The 16,100-nt window shown below is 46.5% G+C and overlaps 1 long non-coding RNA gene across 4 annotated transcripts in view; it reads right to left on the reverse strand.

The window, feature by feature from the left end:
* Nucleotides 1-1,725: 1,725 nt before the first annotated feature.
* The window catches only part of LOC122102458, a 125,341-nt gene continuing 110,966 nt past the window's right edge, over nucleotides 1,726-16,100 (reverse strand). For all 4 annotated transcript variants that reach the window (XR_006146495.1, XR_006146494.1, XR_006146493.1 and 1 more), the window contains 3 exons: nucleotides 6,140-6,284; nucleotides 3,057-3,161; nucleotides 1,726-2,676 (listed from right to left, as the gene is read on the reverse strand). This is a non-coding gene — a long non-coding RNA (uncharacterized LOC122102458). The remainder of the gene's footprint in view (nucleotides 2,677-3,056; nucleotides 3,162-6,139; nucleotides 6,285-16,100) is intronic.

Here is a 16,100-nt window from a genome sequence, read left to right on the forward strand (position 1 = left end):
AAACCTGGAAGTCAAATTCCGAGGTCGGTACTCATTTTCCTCTTCACTGCCTTCCTCATTTAGAATAAAAAGACCAAAGCAAGCACAACTTAAAATTTGTTTTAAATGAATGGAAAAGTCATAGAAAAAAAGAGGGGCTGGGAAGGTAGCTCAGTGGGAGAGCTCTTGCCTTGCATGCATGAGGCCCTGGGTTCGATTCCCCAGCACCACATAAGCAAAAAAAAAAAAGCTGGAAGTGGCGCTGTGGCTCAAGTGGTAGAGCGTTAACCTTGAGCTGAAGGACAACGCCCAGGCCCAGATGTTCAGGCCCTACGACCGGACCCCCCTCCCCCCCAAAAAAAAAAAAAAGAAGAAGAGGCAATGTTTTGCTGGCCAGTCCTGGAACCTGTGTATCCTCTCAGCAAAGAGCTCCAGACTAGAGCCTCTATCTTTGTACCAACAGTGGATGGTCAGCCAGGGAGGTCCTAGTGTGAGAATCCTAGATGTACTTGAATAGCTGGACGCAGCTCCTGAATCCATCACACAGAGGAAAACGACCTCTCCAGGACCACCCGACTTAGCTCTGGGCAGACCCACCCAATGTGGGGTTTCTTCTCACTTAACTCTCCAATACTAAGGAACTCCCCAAGTTGAGGACGAGGGAATGTTGGTCCCTCTGGCAACCTTGAGATTTCACATTAAGCTCCAAAGTAGGTGGCTGATTTTGGTGACATTTGGTATAGCTACTAAGAGGTAGCAATGGATATAGTTAATCTGTGAACTCACACAAAAGAAAGGATCTGTTAGTGTGATAGACTAGAAAACAGATAAAAGTATTTATGTATTTATTTGAACCAAATTATAGGTGGCATATCTGTTCAATGTGGTATAACTGTGCCACAGTTAAATGTGGAATAATCTATATGTCATAAGTCTGCAACAAGTTCTTTGTGGAGAGGTGTCCATGAACACACTTACAATGTCTGCAAAGATGTGCTCTAATTGCTAACAAATGTTACCTGAGTGGAAGCCTTGAGGAAGCCAAGGAATGAGGATGAAGAGTTAAAAGATCTTCACTGTACCCCACCCCCACCCTATGTCAATTGCATTATTTCTGTAATGAGTGACATTGTATCGATTTACGTTTTGGGCAGTACTAGAGTTTGAACTCAAGGCTTATGCTGAGCCATACCACCAGCCATTTAATGAACTGATTTTTTTTTGTTTTGGTGAGTCATGGGGCTTGAACTTTGGGTCTGGGCGCTGTCCCTGAGCTTTTCAGCTCAAGGCGTGCGCTCTACCTCTTGAACCACAGAGCCACTTCTGATTTACTGGTGGTTAACTGGAGATGACTCTCACGTACTTTCCTGCCTGGGCTGGCAGGCTGCAATCTTCAGATCTTAGCCCTTAAGTAGCTAGGATTACAGGTGTGAGCCATTGGCACCTGCCTTGAACTGATTATTTTTGAGGCAGTCTCCTTTTCTCCCTGGACCTGGACCTGGACAGTGATCTCCCTATTTTAGGCTTCCCAACATAGCTGAGATGATAAGGCCTGTGTCACTATGCCCAGCTTCTTCCCTTCAAAATGAAGTCTGGTAAATTTTTCCACCTAGGATGGACAGGAACTAAAATCCTCCCAATTTCAGCTTTCCAAGTAGATATAATTACAGGCATCAATCAGCTTAAAATTGGCTTTAATAAAATAAAAAAAGGGGGGGGGGGGAGAAAACAGAAAGAAACAGAATCTTAAGAATTTATCTGTTTATTTATTATTTGAGCAACTACCAAATGCCGGGCATGCAACAAGGTGAAAAGTTCAGCCTCTTCCCACAATCAACATTTGAACAAGGCAAAACGAAAAAGTAAAGACGATGATCTTCATGTTTCACGGGGAAATCCAGAAGGCAAAGCAGGGTCCCCAGGAAATGCTGCACCGGCTGCCATCTTGAAACACAATGATTAATGGCCATGATTTGAAAGAGGACAAATCCATGCGAGTCTTAAAAGGAATCTCCATTGTTTCTAGATTTTAGAGTTTGAAGACAAAGGACAAGATTTGAAGCTCTTAACTACTTAACCCCACAGAGAGGTGGTTCTGATGCTCTTTAAAGGCTCTGCCCCCCCTCCCCTGTTTCTATCAGTCTATATGGCTTCCTCTACCGGGCTAGAAATGGCCTCTACCACAATTGCTGTTTTGAGTTGAATTTCTAAAAATAAAGTCATGGGAAGCCTGGAGCTGGGGAGAGAAATGGCTCTACACAGCTGTCCCAGAGATGATTCATCCAGAGAGGAAGATGTGAAGCATTTGATTGGAATTACCTAAGAGCTGAAATTGAGGGCAAATCTCTCCTTGTAGCCACTGCTGTATAATTATCATCCTAATGGAATCCTTTTAAAACCAAGGCAGCCCAACTAGTAAGTTTAATTGAAAATAAAATTTTCACACCCACTATTCTGTCAAAAACCACATTCAATGAAGACAGCTCAGCAGTGACCAAATCACTAATGAAATGCGTCTGTGTGGCAGGAGACAGGGGTGAGAAGGGGAGGGAGGGTGTTCTCTCTAGGGCAGCTTCCCAGGCTCAGTGTTCCAGGTCTGTAGATTTTTCTAAGTCTTTTGGAAAAAAATAGTGTTGAATTCTCTGTGGTCTGGTGTTACTCCTGCATCTGTCTCCTACATAAGTTCATCACAGTCTCCTGAAAAGAAGAAAGATTGGAATTTCAAAGGAAGGAAGGAAGGAGGGATGGAGGGAAGGAAAGAGGGAAGGAGTGAAGGAGAAGGGAGGAGGGAGGAAGGAAGGGAAAGAGAGAAGGAGAGAGGGAGGGAAAGGGAAGAAAGGAAGGGAAAGGGAAGAAAAAGGAGAAAAGGAAGGAGGAAGGGAAGGAGGAAAGGGCAGTGGGGAGAGAGGAGTGAGGAGGGGAGAGGGGAAAAGGGAGAGGGAGGAGAGGGGGAGAGGAGGGGAGGGGAAGGAAGGGGAAATGGAAGGGGATGGGAGAAGAGGGGAGGGGATTACTGGCTATGCAATTCTCCCATCACCAACCCAGGACACCTTGCACTTTAGGAAGATCACACTTACCTATCAACTCACAACTTTTGACAGTGACCTGCGACTGCTCTTAGCCACTTATTAGTGGTGTGACCTCTGAGTTCCTTCACATCTCTGAAGTAGCGGTTTTCTCATCTAGAGGGGAAACACAAAGGAGATTGTAATTCCCACACTTCCCAGGATGCTCCAGTAGATGAATCCTGGGTATCTTCCCACTGTGAAGAGGGATGGAGAGGTAAGCCAGGCCTGTCTTTGCCACCCACAAAGTGTTTGAACTAGCAGCGACTGCATAAACTGGGAGCCAAAGATTCATGCAGAAACTCAGCCTTAACCAGAAAAACTGATGCTGCTGGTGAGAACGCTGGGCGTATGCTCTTCTACCAGGTGACAATGGTAATGGTCCAGACCACATGCGTTTGTGGTCCATGGGCTAGTCTCTCTTTAGAAAAATGTGGTGTGGCTGGGCATCGGTGGCTCATGCTTATAATCCTAGCTACTCAGGAGGCTGAGATCTGAGGATCACACATCAAGGCCAGCCTGGGCAGGAAAGTCCGTGAGACTCTTACCTCCAATAAACCACCAGAAAGTCACAAGTGGCAATGTGGCTCAAGTGACAGAGCACTAGCCTTGAGCTGAAGAACTGAGGGACAGGGCCCAGGCCCAGAGTTCAAGCCCCACAACTGACAAAAAAAAAGAAAGGAAGGTGTGATGTAGGCTTTGGCTGTGAACTGACTCTTGTTCAGGGACTTACAATGGTCCTCTTAGACACTGCACTCACTCCCAAAGGTACAGCCCAGCTCTGGAATCAGACACTGGGTTCAAATTACAGACCTGCTAATCAGATGTCTGATTCCTAGGAGCTGTCTCAGTTTATTCTTAAAAATAGTACCGAGTGCTGACGGCTCACACTCTAATCCTAGCTCCTCAGCAGGCTGAGATCTGAGGAACAAGGCTCAAAGCCAGCCCAGTAAGAAAAGTCTCTGAGACTTTTTTCTCCAATTAACTGGCAACAAGCCAGAAGTGGAGGTATGGCTCAAGCCTGGAACACAATGGGCCAGCACTTGTGAAGTTAAATGTGCATGTGTGCTAGGACTCATTTGCATCAGTGCTGGGTCCACACCAGGGAACTCTCCCACAGTTCACAGAACAGGTGTGCAGTGTTCATTACAAAACTGGGCTGAGGGCTGGGAAGGTGGCTCAGTGGTAGAGCGCTTGCGCCTTGCATGCCTGAGGCCCTGGGTTCGATTCCTCAGCACCACATAAGCAAAAAGCAAAAAGCCTGAAGTGGCGCTGTGGCTCAAGTGGTAGAGTGCTAGCCTTGAGCTGAAGAGCTGAGGGACAGCGCCCAGGCCCAGAGTTCAGGCCCCATGACTGGACCCCCCCAAAAAAAAAACTGGGCTGAGGGAACTATGATCTAACAGTGGGGCACAGGATCCATAAACAAGCAGGAGCTATGCCAGGCACCAAGACTGGACGGCTCAAGTTTGCATGTGGCTTGAGTATGTCCTCCCAAGGCTCATAGGCTTGAAGCAGGGTTCTCAGTGCTGTGATGGTGACATCATGGGGGTGAAGCCTTCATGAGGGCACCAGAATGAAAGGTTGCTGGGACCCTCAGTTCTCTCAGGGCAGCTGGTATGAAGAGTGTGTGTAAGCCTGGCCCCTCCCTCTCCCGCACTTCCCATCTTGAGTGCGATCTCTCCTGGTGCATGCTCCCTCCGTGGCACCACCCCGTGAGACCTTCACCAGGGCGGAGCCTCCTGTCAGTGCTTTGTCCTTGGATAAAGATGATGGGAATAAAGAGAGTGAAAAAGGAAGCAAAAGATGGGTACTTACAAAGACCAGTGACAGTGTGCATCAAATAAGGGAAGCTGCTGGAAAACCCAGGTGGGAATGTTTTTACGGTTGGCACTAGCGATCATCTGGATGGATGGGGTGACGCTGAGCAAAATACATTGTTCCCATCACTTAACATGTTAAACTGGAACCCTGTACAACTATAAAATAAACTGAAAAAAATTTACAATCAACTGACCTCTAAAACTATGTGTGTGTCTGTGAGGAGGCCGGAAGCAGAAAGCTGGCAGCAGGATCTATGTTCCTAACCCCTAAGGACTTTCGTGTTTGAGTTAAAGCATTTCTTTAAAACATGGCTTAGTCCTGCAGGATTAAGCTCTAGTGCTTTATTGCCTTGCAGGCTGTATCAGTCAGGAGAGGCCATGTTATGCTATACTAACATGTATCCCTGAATTTCAGTTTGCTTAGCTGTGCTGAATAAGCTGACTTAAAAATTCTATATGTGACTGGGCATCGGTGGCTCACGCCTGTAATCCTAGCCACTCAAGAAGCTGAGATCTGAGGATCATGGTTCAAAGCCAGCCCAGGCAGGAAAGTCTGTGAGACACTTATCTCTAATAAACCACCAGAAAACTGGAAGTGGCACTGTGGCTCAAATGGTAGAGTGTTCGCTTTGAGCTGAAGAGCTGAGGGACAGCACCCATGACTGACCAAAAAAAAAAAAAAATCTATACAGTGTGACGATTTCCATTTTGTAGCTTTTTTTTTTTTTTGGTTTGGTTTCAGGGTTTGTTTCTTTGCTTGCAAACTGATGGTTTTATCTGTTCTTAAACTTGTTTATGACTCTGGGAAACAGGGATAAGTCCTAGGCACTAAATATATTGCACTTGATGAGTCAAATGGACCTAAGTAAGAAGTTTTTTTAATATATATGTATACATACATTAATGTACATATGTATTTATTATATGTATGCATACATGTATATATGTGTACATATGTGCGATGACATATTTTATATATACATAGAATATATATGCGCAGTTGCTGGAGCTCATCTCAGACTCACTGAGCTAGAAAATCAAATGGAAGCCCAGGCACCTGCAGTTCAGCAAATTTCTCAGGTAATCATTTGCAAAAGAAAGTGTGAAATCCAATGCCATAAAAAGGACTTGAGAAGGGGGAAAAGGATGGCTGGAGGTTAGATCTAGGGGGGACTGAAGAAAGGAGAGTGGGGAAGGCTCCCTCTGTGTGTGTGCAAATGTGTGTGTGCACGCGTGTTCCACCAGGAGAAACAAACTTACAAAACCACGACTCACCATCTGCAGAGCCCTTCTTCCAGCCCTGGCCAACAATGCTCACACTCCATCGGACAGCGTTCACAATCCTGATGTGCAGGAGGAGTTAACCTTTCCCACACAGCGAGGGGCGGCGCCTGACGACTTGGCCATCGCTGTCAGGGACCTGAACGGCAGGAAGGAACAGAAACATTGCTGTCATCCAGATGTGTATCAAATGTCACAGGCTCTACCTTAGCTAATTCCGTCAATGAGCAGTCTCAGTTTACCCAGTGGATGAAAGTTTTATATAGTTTCCTTTTAATCATACTTAAAATTGTATGCAGGGTGCCATGCCATGTTTTGAAGTTCAGCTGTATGTTGGAATAACTCGATGTGGTTAATGAACCTATGCATTACATCCCGTGGTCATCGATTGCATCTACTGCCTCAGCAGTTTTCAAGAATTAGAGCTGCCATGATGTTCACCAGCTTTCTTGAACTTACAGCTCCTGCCTAACGTGAAATTCTGTGTCCTCCGACACAAACCCTCCCATTCCCCAACAACCCCTCGTACCATCCACCTTACTTCAATGAGATCAAGTGTTTTTCCATATTTTAGATTCAACATGTGAATAAGATCACATCATGTTTATCTTTCTGTGCCTGGTTTGGGCTACGTGTATCAAATACACATTCATACACATACACACAAATGAATATATATATATATATATATACACACACACACACACACACACACACACACACACATAACACATGAATATGTTACATACATGTATTTTTACATCTGTGCAATAATTAGAGATGCCGCCCAGCAATGAGAAGTCATATAGACTGTCGTATTGAGGGCGGGTTTCCAAGGCCCCAGGAAGGTAGGTAACAGTTGGAAAAGGAGTCAAGTACGTACCCAAACCTCCATCCCCCCAAATCTCATATCAGTCCAGTGGGTGAGAGTACGTTCTACCTCATTCTTCTGATGAGGAAACAAAAACAAAAACTGAACCTGTGATTCGCCTCAAATCCTAGGAGATCTCACCCTGACCTGGCTGACCTCATGGCTCATACCAGGCTGCCTTAAGAGTTCATACGTTCTTTGATTAGGTGCTGGTAGCACATTCCTATAATCTCAGCTACTCAGAAAGCTGAGATCTGAGGATTGAAGTTCGAAGCTCAAAGTGAGCTTAGGCAGGAAAGTCCATGAGACTCTCCAATTAACTAGCAAAAAAAAAAAAAAAAAAAAAAAAAGCTAGACTGGAAGTGTGGCTCAAGAACAGCAGCCAAGCAAGACAAGAGAGAGTGTGAGGCTGTGAAGTCAAGCCACAGGACTGGTACATACACATCAAGTTCTGCAGATGTAAGTAGGGAAGTTGAGGGGGTGGGAGTCTGTTCTACAGAGGGGGGCCAAAGATCTTTCTAGTTAAGAGGAAAACCCAAATTATTTCAAAACAAATCAATTCATGAGCAATACATGGTTATTAGGAAAAATAAGTAACAGATAAAGAAGGAAAAGAATTATAATTCCATTACTACTCCAAATGATTTACCCAGTCAAATACATATTTTCTAGCCTAAAAACAAAATGATATAATTTATGCAGGTTTATCAAAGTTGTACAATTTTAATATTTTTTTAAACATGGAGGCCTAGTGGTGCTTTCCCAGTGCTAAGCTGTGCATTCTCGCTGGTACATACACTGCTCTGCAGGTTCCAACAGAGAATGCAAGCCTTTCACCTTTTCTTTTCTTTGTTTCCTGTGAACTGTGTCTCTGCCATCAAGGGATTTAGAAAGGGTGCTTTACTGAGAGGACTTTGTAGAAATGCTGTATCTTGGTGCAAAATGTGGCCTTGAAAATTGGATTGGTTTCCACTTCCTGATAGATGAAAATAAAGAATAGGTTTTAAAGCAACTAATACAAAATGGTTAACATTATTTTATCTTAATGCCAAAGGGAAACACAGCTGGGTTACGCATAGGGCCAATGGCATGACCACCCTAGCTCCCCACCCCCCATCCAGTCAGCTCCATGACAAATTCTAGCTGGGAGAGTGGAAAATAGCCTCCTTTGCTCCCCCTCTGGTGCTAACGAGGCTCCCTATGGAGACATAATTAATTGCATTCAATTAAGAGTCTTGTACACTTGGCCTTGGCTGCCAGGCACCGGCCCTGTGTCCATGGGAAAGTAGGTAAGATAAGCAGCCCGTTGATGATTGAAAGACGTGTATTTCTCTTAGCCCTTCCATCCTACACTCGTCCTCTGTGCGATCTTCTTTTAAGTTAGGCCTAATTTAGGCACACTGAAATGTCCAGTTTAAGATTTGACAAATGAACCCACCCAAATGCACCAAAGCACCAAGACAGAACATTTCCCTCACCCAAAGGTGTCCTTGTACATTTCCCAAAGGTTTCTGTCCACTTTCCAGGGTGACCCACCATGCTGATTTCTAACACTGTATCAGTCTTGAATGTTCTAGAAGCAGCTATAAATGGACCTTTGTTTAAAATGAGCATGGCCAATGAGCAAGAACAGACAGCATCTAATGGAAAGGCAGGCAGTGTCTGCACTTTGGAAAACAAGAAGTTCTGCAAAATGGTGATAAACAATTAGCATACAACCCGACAGCTCCATTTCCAGATGGGTGCATACCTAAGGCCAATGAAAGCACAAGCCCAACAGAAACCTGTGCATAAACCTACATGAGCAATAGAGTCCAGTTGATAGAAGCAGCCCAGTGCGAAGGAATGAAGAAATACAGTAGGCTGCACCCACCCAATTGAGTATTTTTCAAGCACACACACCAAAAAAAGGAATATGGGCTGGGTGCAGGTGGCTCACACTGTAATACGGCTGCCACTCAGGAGGTTGAGTGTAAAGTAGATGTCAGAAAAGCTTGTGAGATACTACCTCAAAAATAATGAGCAAAAAGCAGGAATAGAGGTGCAGCCCAAATGGTAGAGTACCAATCAGCATAGCAGATGGAAGGCCCTGAGCTCAAGCTCAGTATCACTCCCAAAAAGGGGGAGGAGGTAGGGGGATAAAGTAATGTATGAATTGAGCGAAAGAGGCCAATCACAAAGGACTCTGTCATACGATCACACGTACGTGAAATGCCTACCAGGCACCAGCCCATACTAAGGGAAAGGAGGGTCATGGGTGACTGAGGAAGAAGAGGAATTGTGAGGTGATAACTAAAGAGTACAGACCTTCCTTCTGAGGTGACGAAGATGTCCTAAGAGGGAAATGTTGTATGGTAACTTCTTTCTCAAAAACAGCAATTTCGAAAAGAACTTCGAGCATCCATAAAAGGGATGGATGGGTGGAGACAAATCAACAGGCCATGCATCAGTGCATTTAAGTTTCTACCTCTCTGAATAAGTGTTTTCAGAGGTGCTTTGTAATAATAAGAAAAACTTGTGCCAAGACAGGCTGATAAATTAGTTATTTACTAACTCCTCTGACCAATCCATCCCTTGGAAGGACCTACCAGAGTCAGGGACCAGACGATGCAGTGCAGAAGCAAGCTGGGGGTAGACAGAAGCTTCCTGTTGAGGGCAGAGGCCAGGCAGGGCATGCACCCATCACTCAGAAAGGCTCAGAGAGCCTAGGATATCAGCCAAGGGGACAACAAGGAGGGCCTGAAGTCTCTCAGCACATGTCAACACAGCCTTGGAGCACACGCACACTCTCAGCTAAGGAGCACCTGGACAGAGGGATTCCTGGTACCTGTGAGGAGACTGATGTTGGCGCCCACCGCTAAGCAGATGCTGTCCCTCATCTGCAGAGCGGGTAACCTCTGCAGACAGCTGTGAGGACACGTGGGTGTGGAAAACCTTCTGGAAGTCACAAGGCCCTGCACACCCAACAGGGAAGATTTACTACTCACATCCGCACCCTTCTCTGCGGGGCTGACAACCTGGAATTTAAATCATGACAAATGCCACCACACAGGGGAGAAAACATGTTTACACCCTGAAGACTATGCTGAGGATGTGGGGAGCCGCGGAGCCCCGGGTCACCGCGCCTCTGAGAGCACCCACGTTTTTTACACATCTCCCAGTGACGGGCAGCCATGGGACAACGCCTGAAGTTCTGGCACTTGTTTGTAACTCCAAGGGCAAACTTTACACTTTAAATTACATAGGCCTCCTCAGCCAGATTTTCTTCACATAGTTTAAAGGGAAGTCGTTCAGGACCTCCACCTTTGAAAGCAATCCTGACAGGTGAGACCTGAGGACGGTAGTAAGAAAAGGCATTCCAGGAAGGTTTGAGATCTGTGTCTCTCTAGAAGTTATTTTGTCATTTTCTGGTTTCTGTCATTTTCTTATAGCTCACTGTATGTGAGCTATAAGGCAGTAGCAAGAACACTATGTGCACATAAGAGATCCCCATACCTGTGCATGGTGCGTGGGAAGGACTCAGGCTCAGTAAACATCAGCTGCTCTGGTCATCTAGGCAGGACAGAGAACTAGCAGAAGCTGCACCAGGGGGGAACCAAGCCATTATGAAGGGAGGACCCTGGTGGTCCCCATGATCTCAACCTGGAGACAGCGCCTGGTCTCTCCAGGGATATAGGCTAATGGGGGCGGGGAAGAGGACAGAACAGCCACTCAGAAAAATGACTGTATTCGGCACTTCCATTAGCTGTACACAGGGAGAATAATCCGTAGTATTCTGGGTAGGAAAAGGAATAGGAATTACATCCAGTGCAGGAGGTGCAGGGGAGGAAACACAGGCCAGCCAGGGTCAGCTGGAAGCAGAAGCAGCACATGTCAATTTCCATGGCAACCAGCCAAGCAGCTGGCAGAAGAGGCCGACCTCTCTGACTCAAGAGGCCTGGGGCTGGATGAAGCAGAACTTGGATGTTTCAAAGACACCTGCATATACCTTCTGATGTTGCTCAAGAATGGGCCTGAGAGCGGCTTGTGCGGGAGAAACAGCACTTGGAGATGACCAAAGTTCAAGACCTACCTAAGGACCAACTCTCTGGTCAAATTTTAAAATTTTCTCAAAAGAATACCAGTGCTTGACCCAGGGTGTTTACTAGTCCTTAAGAGCTATGCATGAAAAGGGCTGGGAATGCGGCTTAGTGGTAGAGTGCTTGCCTTGCATGCACGAAGCCTGGGTTTGCTTCCTTAGTACCACATACACAGAAAAAACCGGAAGTGGAGCTGTAGCTCAAGTGGTAAGGTGCTAGTCTTGAGCAAAAGAAGCTCAGGGACCGTCTCCAGGCCCTGAGTTCAAGCCCCAGGACTGGCAAAAAAAAAAAAAAAAAAAAGGCTTTGCTGAAATAACTAAATTCTTTGAATAGAAATCACACACACAACTATATATATGTATCTGTATATATAAACACATATGTATTTATATACACATCTTTATGTTATATGCTCAGTCACACAATATATGTATATTCACTACAGCATATACTGTCAAACACACACACCTCTTTGATTATTCCTTGCCAAAGTTCTAGTCTGTTAATACAATCCTCATACCCCCACAAAGAACAAGAGGCTGGGAGGAAGTAAAAACCTTGCCTAGGGTCACACTGCTGGCTGGTCAGTGACACAAGTAGCACTGGAAATGGGCTGAATTCCAGAGTGCAGAGGTGCGAAAACAACTGCTTCCTGCAATAACAGTGAGTCACTGATGGAATCTCAGAAGCACAGGTCGCCTCCAAATCCTGCCTATTCTCCTCCCATTGGTTAAACCACCCACTTCTCCAGTTCTGACCCAAAAGGTGCCCTTCTGCCATTCGCATCCCCCCCTCCCCGAAACGGAGCCGCAGCACCCGCTTCCTTATTCAAAGCAGAGCTCAGAATGGCTAGAAGTTATCACACGCTGGATTTTGTTTTCCTGCACCCACAGAAGCCAGCCATTTCCTTCAAAACTGCTATCAGCCAGGCCAGGAAGTTGCTCTTTCCCTGCAACCTATTGTCCACGGGGAGATCAGAGAGGCTGTGAGATGCAGGGATGGAGTCAGGCAGCACATGGAGACAGGAGCAGGCCTCCCCGTGGCTTCACCAATCCCTAGTGCTGGTCAGCCATGTCTGCCAGGAGACAGTGGGAACACCGAGACCCCACCTGGACAATGATGCAGAAGCCCTATCAGCAGCCTAGAGAACCTGTGCTCTGTGCTGTGCGCCAAGGCCACTTTCACGACACCCCTTCCATCTCATAAACCCGCGGCCTGAGGGGCCCACTGAAGATAGTCCTGTGAGTTGACCACTTAGTCTGCTGTGGCTCTAACAATACGGCACAAAGCCTCACCCTCCAACCCAGTTTACTATGAGGAGAAGCACTTTGTCTCATTCTCCTGTCCACCTCCTGGTCTCCTGGGGACAGCCTCTTCAGCAGAAGAAAACCCATCTAAAAGAGAAGGCTGTGCGCATATCAGGTGGGACTCCCTCTCATTTCCATCCCACAGATAAATGGCATTTAGGGTATGTGAGGTGCCACTTTAAAGGCCTGGGCTGGGCTGAGAGAGGCAACATTACTGCCACCTAAATAAAGTCAATTTGCTTACAATAAGGAGATTATTCTGGATTACTCTGTGGTCCCAAATGTTGTCTGAAAGACCTTGAAAAATAGAAGAAAGAAATCAGGTATGGTGGGGTACTTGCAGTCTCAAGTACTTTGGGAGGCTGAGGCAGAAGCGCCACTGGAGCTCGGGGAGGTCGAAGGCAGCCTGGGCAACATAGCAAGACCCTGTTTCAAAAGAAACAAACAAAAATCAGGAGGAAGAAGGAAGGGAGGGAGGCAAGGAGGAGGGCAGGGAAGAAAGGAAGGAAATAGGGAAGGAGGAACAAAAAGGGAAAGAAGAAAAAGAACAGAGAAAGGGAGGGAGGGGAGAAGAAAAGGAAGGAAGGAAGGAAGGAAGGAAGGAAGGAAGGAAGGAGGGAGGAGGGAAGGAAGGGAGGGAAGAAGGAAGGAAAGAACGAAGGAAGGAAGGAAGGAAGGAAGGAAGGAAGGAAGGAAGGAAGGAAGAAAGGAAGGAAGGAGGGAGGAGGGAAGGAAGGGAGGGAAGAAGGAAGGAAAGAACGAAGGAAGGAAGGAAGGAAGGAAGGAAGGAAGGAGGAGATAATAAAAATGGGAGAAGGACAAAGAAGAGTCAGGGAAGTTGTCACCATGGAGGGAACAGGGACCTGTTATACTGTTGACCCTGGAGATGGAATAGGATGAGCATACGAGCCAAGGCATGTCAGTAGCTTCTAGAAGCCAAAAAAGGGAAGGAAGAAATTTGTTCCTTGGAGTGTCTGGAAGAAGCGCAATCCTATGTTCCATGATTTTAGCATAGCAAGAACCTTGTCAAACTTCTATACATGGCAAGACAATGTATGTCTGTTTTAAGCCTCTGGGTTGGTAGTAATCTGTTACACTGCCAAGAGGGGACTAATACAGGAACCAGCTCTGACTTAAAATCATCCTATGAGATGGTTTCTGAGTCTACAATGCTAGAAAGTGCTGCATAAACCCACATATAATGATATAACATAAATGACAAGCATTTCTTTCTCGTTCTTCCTGTCTGCTGGTTGCCCAGGGGTTTGGCTGATAGAAGCAATGCTTGTCTGAGGTTGGCTGCAGGCTGTGTTAGCCCTGAGTTTATGCCATCTCTCCCATCCTCTGGCCCAGGGGCTGCCAAAGTCATGTCATCATCATAAAAGGAGCATGAGGCCAACAAAGGTCATAAGGCCAACGACTTCTCATGGACCAATGCAAATCACATGACCAAGACCAAAGTGAAGGAGTACAAGCTATCCACACTGACATGCATGAATGCATAATTTTTTTTTGGTCCCATGTGGGGCTTGAACCCATCAGGGCCTGGGCGCTGTCCCTGAGCCTCTTCGTGATCAAGGCTAGCGCTCTACCACTTGAGCCACAGTGTTACTTCTGGTTTGTGAGTGGTTAATAGAAGAGTCTCACGGGGACTTTTCTGCCCTGGATAGCTTGGAACCATGATCCTCAGATCTCAGCCTTCTGAGTAGCTAGGATTATAGGCATGAGCCACTGGTACCCAAATGCATAATTTCTTAATGGAAGAGTAAAGAACTGGACCCAGGGGCTCAATCTCTCACAGGTAAACACTGCTGCCAGTATCTCATGTTACAGAGGCAGTGAAGTCAGAATCCTTAAGAAGCTCATCCACAATCACACTGTTGGTGAATAAAGGAGCCAGGGTTAGAAGTCAAGCAATGTGGCTTCGGAACGCTGGTCAAGAATTGACATCTGCTGCTGGTGGAGGTAAGAGTCCATTGTACTAAGCGGCTGGCTCTGGTGAAGGTGCAGCCCTCAGGGCCACAGTGATTCCCAGAACGACAATCAGGAAGGGAGAGAACCAACCAAAAAGGCAAGCCAACTTGAGCTCTTCCTCAGGTCAGTAAGGCCTCCATTCTCTGGTCCAGGCCTGAGGCTAAGAAGGTTCCATGACTTTCCAGTATAGCAAGTCCAATATCTGGGATGAGTCAACTGTCCACAGCTGTCGTGGGGCCAAATGTCCTTCCCTCATATTTTTTTTTTCTTTTTTTTTTGTCAGTTGTAGGGCCTGAACTCTGTCCCTCAGCTCTTCAGCTCAAGGCTAGCACTCTAACACTTGAGCCACAGCGCCACTTTTGGTTTTTTTAGTGGTTTATTGGAGACAACAGTCTCACAGACTTTCTTGCCTGGGCTGGCTTTGAACTGCGATCCTCAGATCTCAGCCTCCTAGGTACCAGGATTACAGGCGTGAGCCACTAGCGCCCAGCTTCTTCCCTCATCTTTTTTTTTTTTTTTTTTTTTTCCGTCAGTCATGGGGCTTGAACTCTGGGTTCAGGTGCTGTCCCTGAGCTCTTCAGCTCAAGGCAAGTACTCTACTGCTTGAGCCAAAGCGCCACTTCCGTTTTCTAGTGGTTTTTATTGGAGATAAGAGTCTCATGGACTTTCCTGCCCGGGCTGGCTTTGAACTGTGATCCTCAGAACTCAGCCTCCTGAGTTCTGAGGTGTGAGCCACAGGCGCCTGGCTTCATCTTTAAGGATAGAATCTGCAGCTAGAGCTGGTTTACAGGACACCAGTGAGCTGGTTCCTTTGACAAAGGGAGGCTGTTAATCTGGAGGCCAGAATGAGGAAAAGTACAGAAAGGACAGCAGATGCACAGAATGTAGAAGGAAATGAAGCTGGCAGTGAGGCAGGGAAGTCTCTGAGCTGGAAAGTAGATGGAAGAAGGAAGGAGGATTTGAGTGAAGTATTTCTCACAGTACTATGAAACTGTATTTCAGGGCACCTAGTTGGATTTCCTGGAAAGGGTCACAAAGCTAAAACCAATGGTCTAGGCCTAGCTGGGGCCCCATTAGAAAGCAAGATCACAGGACAGGAAGGTCAGGAGTAGCAGCATCTCTGCATGAGAAAAGCAACCAGCGTCGAAAGACTCAGAGTGACTGTAGAGCCAGTAAGTAATTGGGAGAGGCAGGGGCCTTGGGTCATGTGGCAGGGGGCAGTTGGTCACCAAAAGCTCACACACCACACAGTTGCAAAAAGAAGTTGGTGGCAATGTTGACTTGACGTAATGGTATACTAAGGCTAAAAGAAGGCGAGTGCATTCCTCTGTGAGCTGCGGCAACTGAGCCTTCTCCCTGCAATCTAAGTCAAAGTCATTCCCTCACGGTCGCTCTCCTCCTTCCCAGCTACTGTCTCCTAACAAGGAGCGTGACTAGCTGAAAAGGAGCATGACCTGACTGTAAAACCCAGAACCCAGCCAATAGGGCCGGTGACACTTTCAGTTCACCTCACAAAGTCTCTTTTCCTTATCTCCTCCGAGACGAACAGAAGGCTCTGATTTGACCGAAGCAAGGCAAGGGGCAAGGAAGTCGCATAGCTTGTTCACAGTCACCAATGGGAATAAATTCTAGGCAGGTCTGCTGGACTCCTCAGCCCTGGTCCCTTCTGCTTTACCACACGGTGTGTGTGTGAACCGTACACGGGGCTTCCTAGAGATCCAGGA

This window comes from Dipodomys spectabilis, unplaced genomic scaffold (genome assembly GCF_019054845.1).
Source record: "Dipodomys spectabilis isolate Male_0828 unplaced genomic scaffold, ASM1905484v1 ptg000783l, whole genome shotgun sequence".
Lineage (NCBI taxonomy): Eukaryota > Metazoa > Chordata > Mammalia > Rodentia > Heteromyidae > Dipodomys > Dipodomys spectabilis.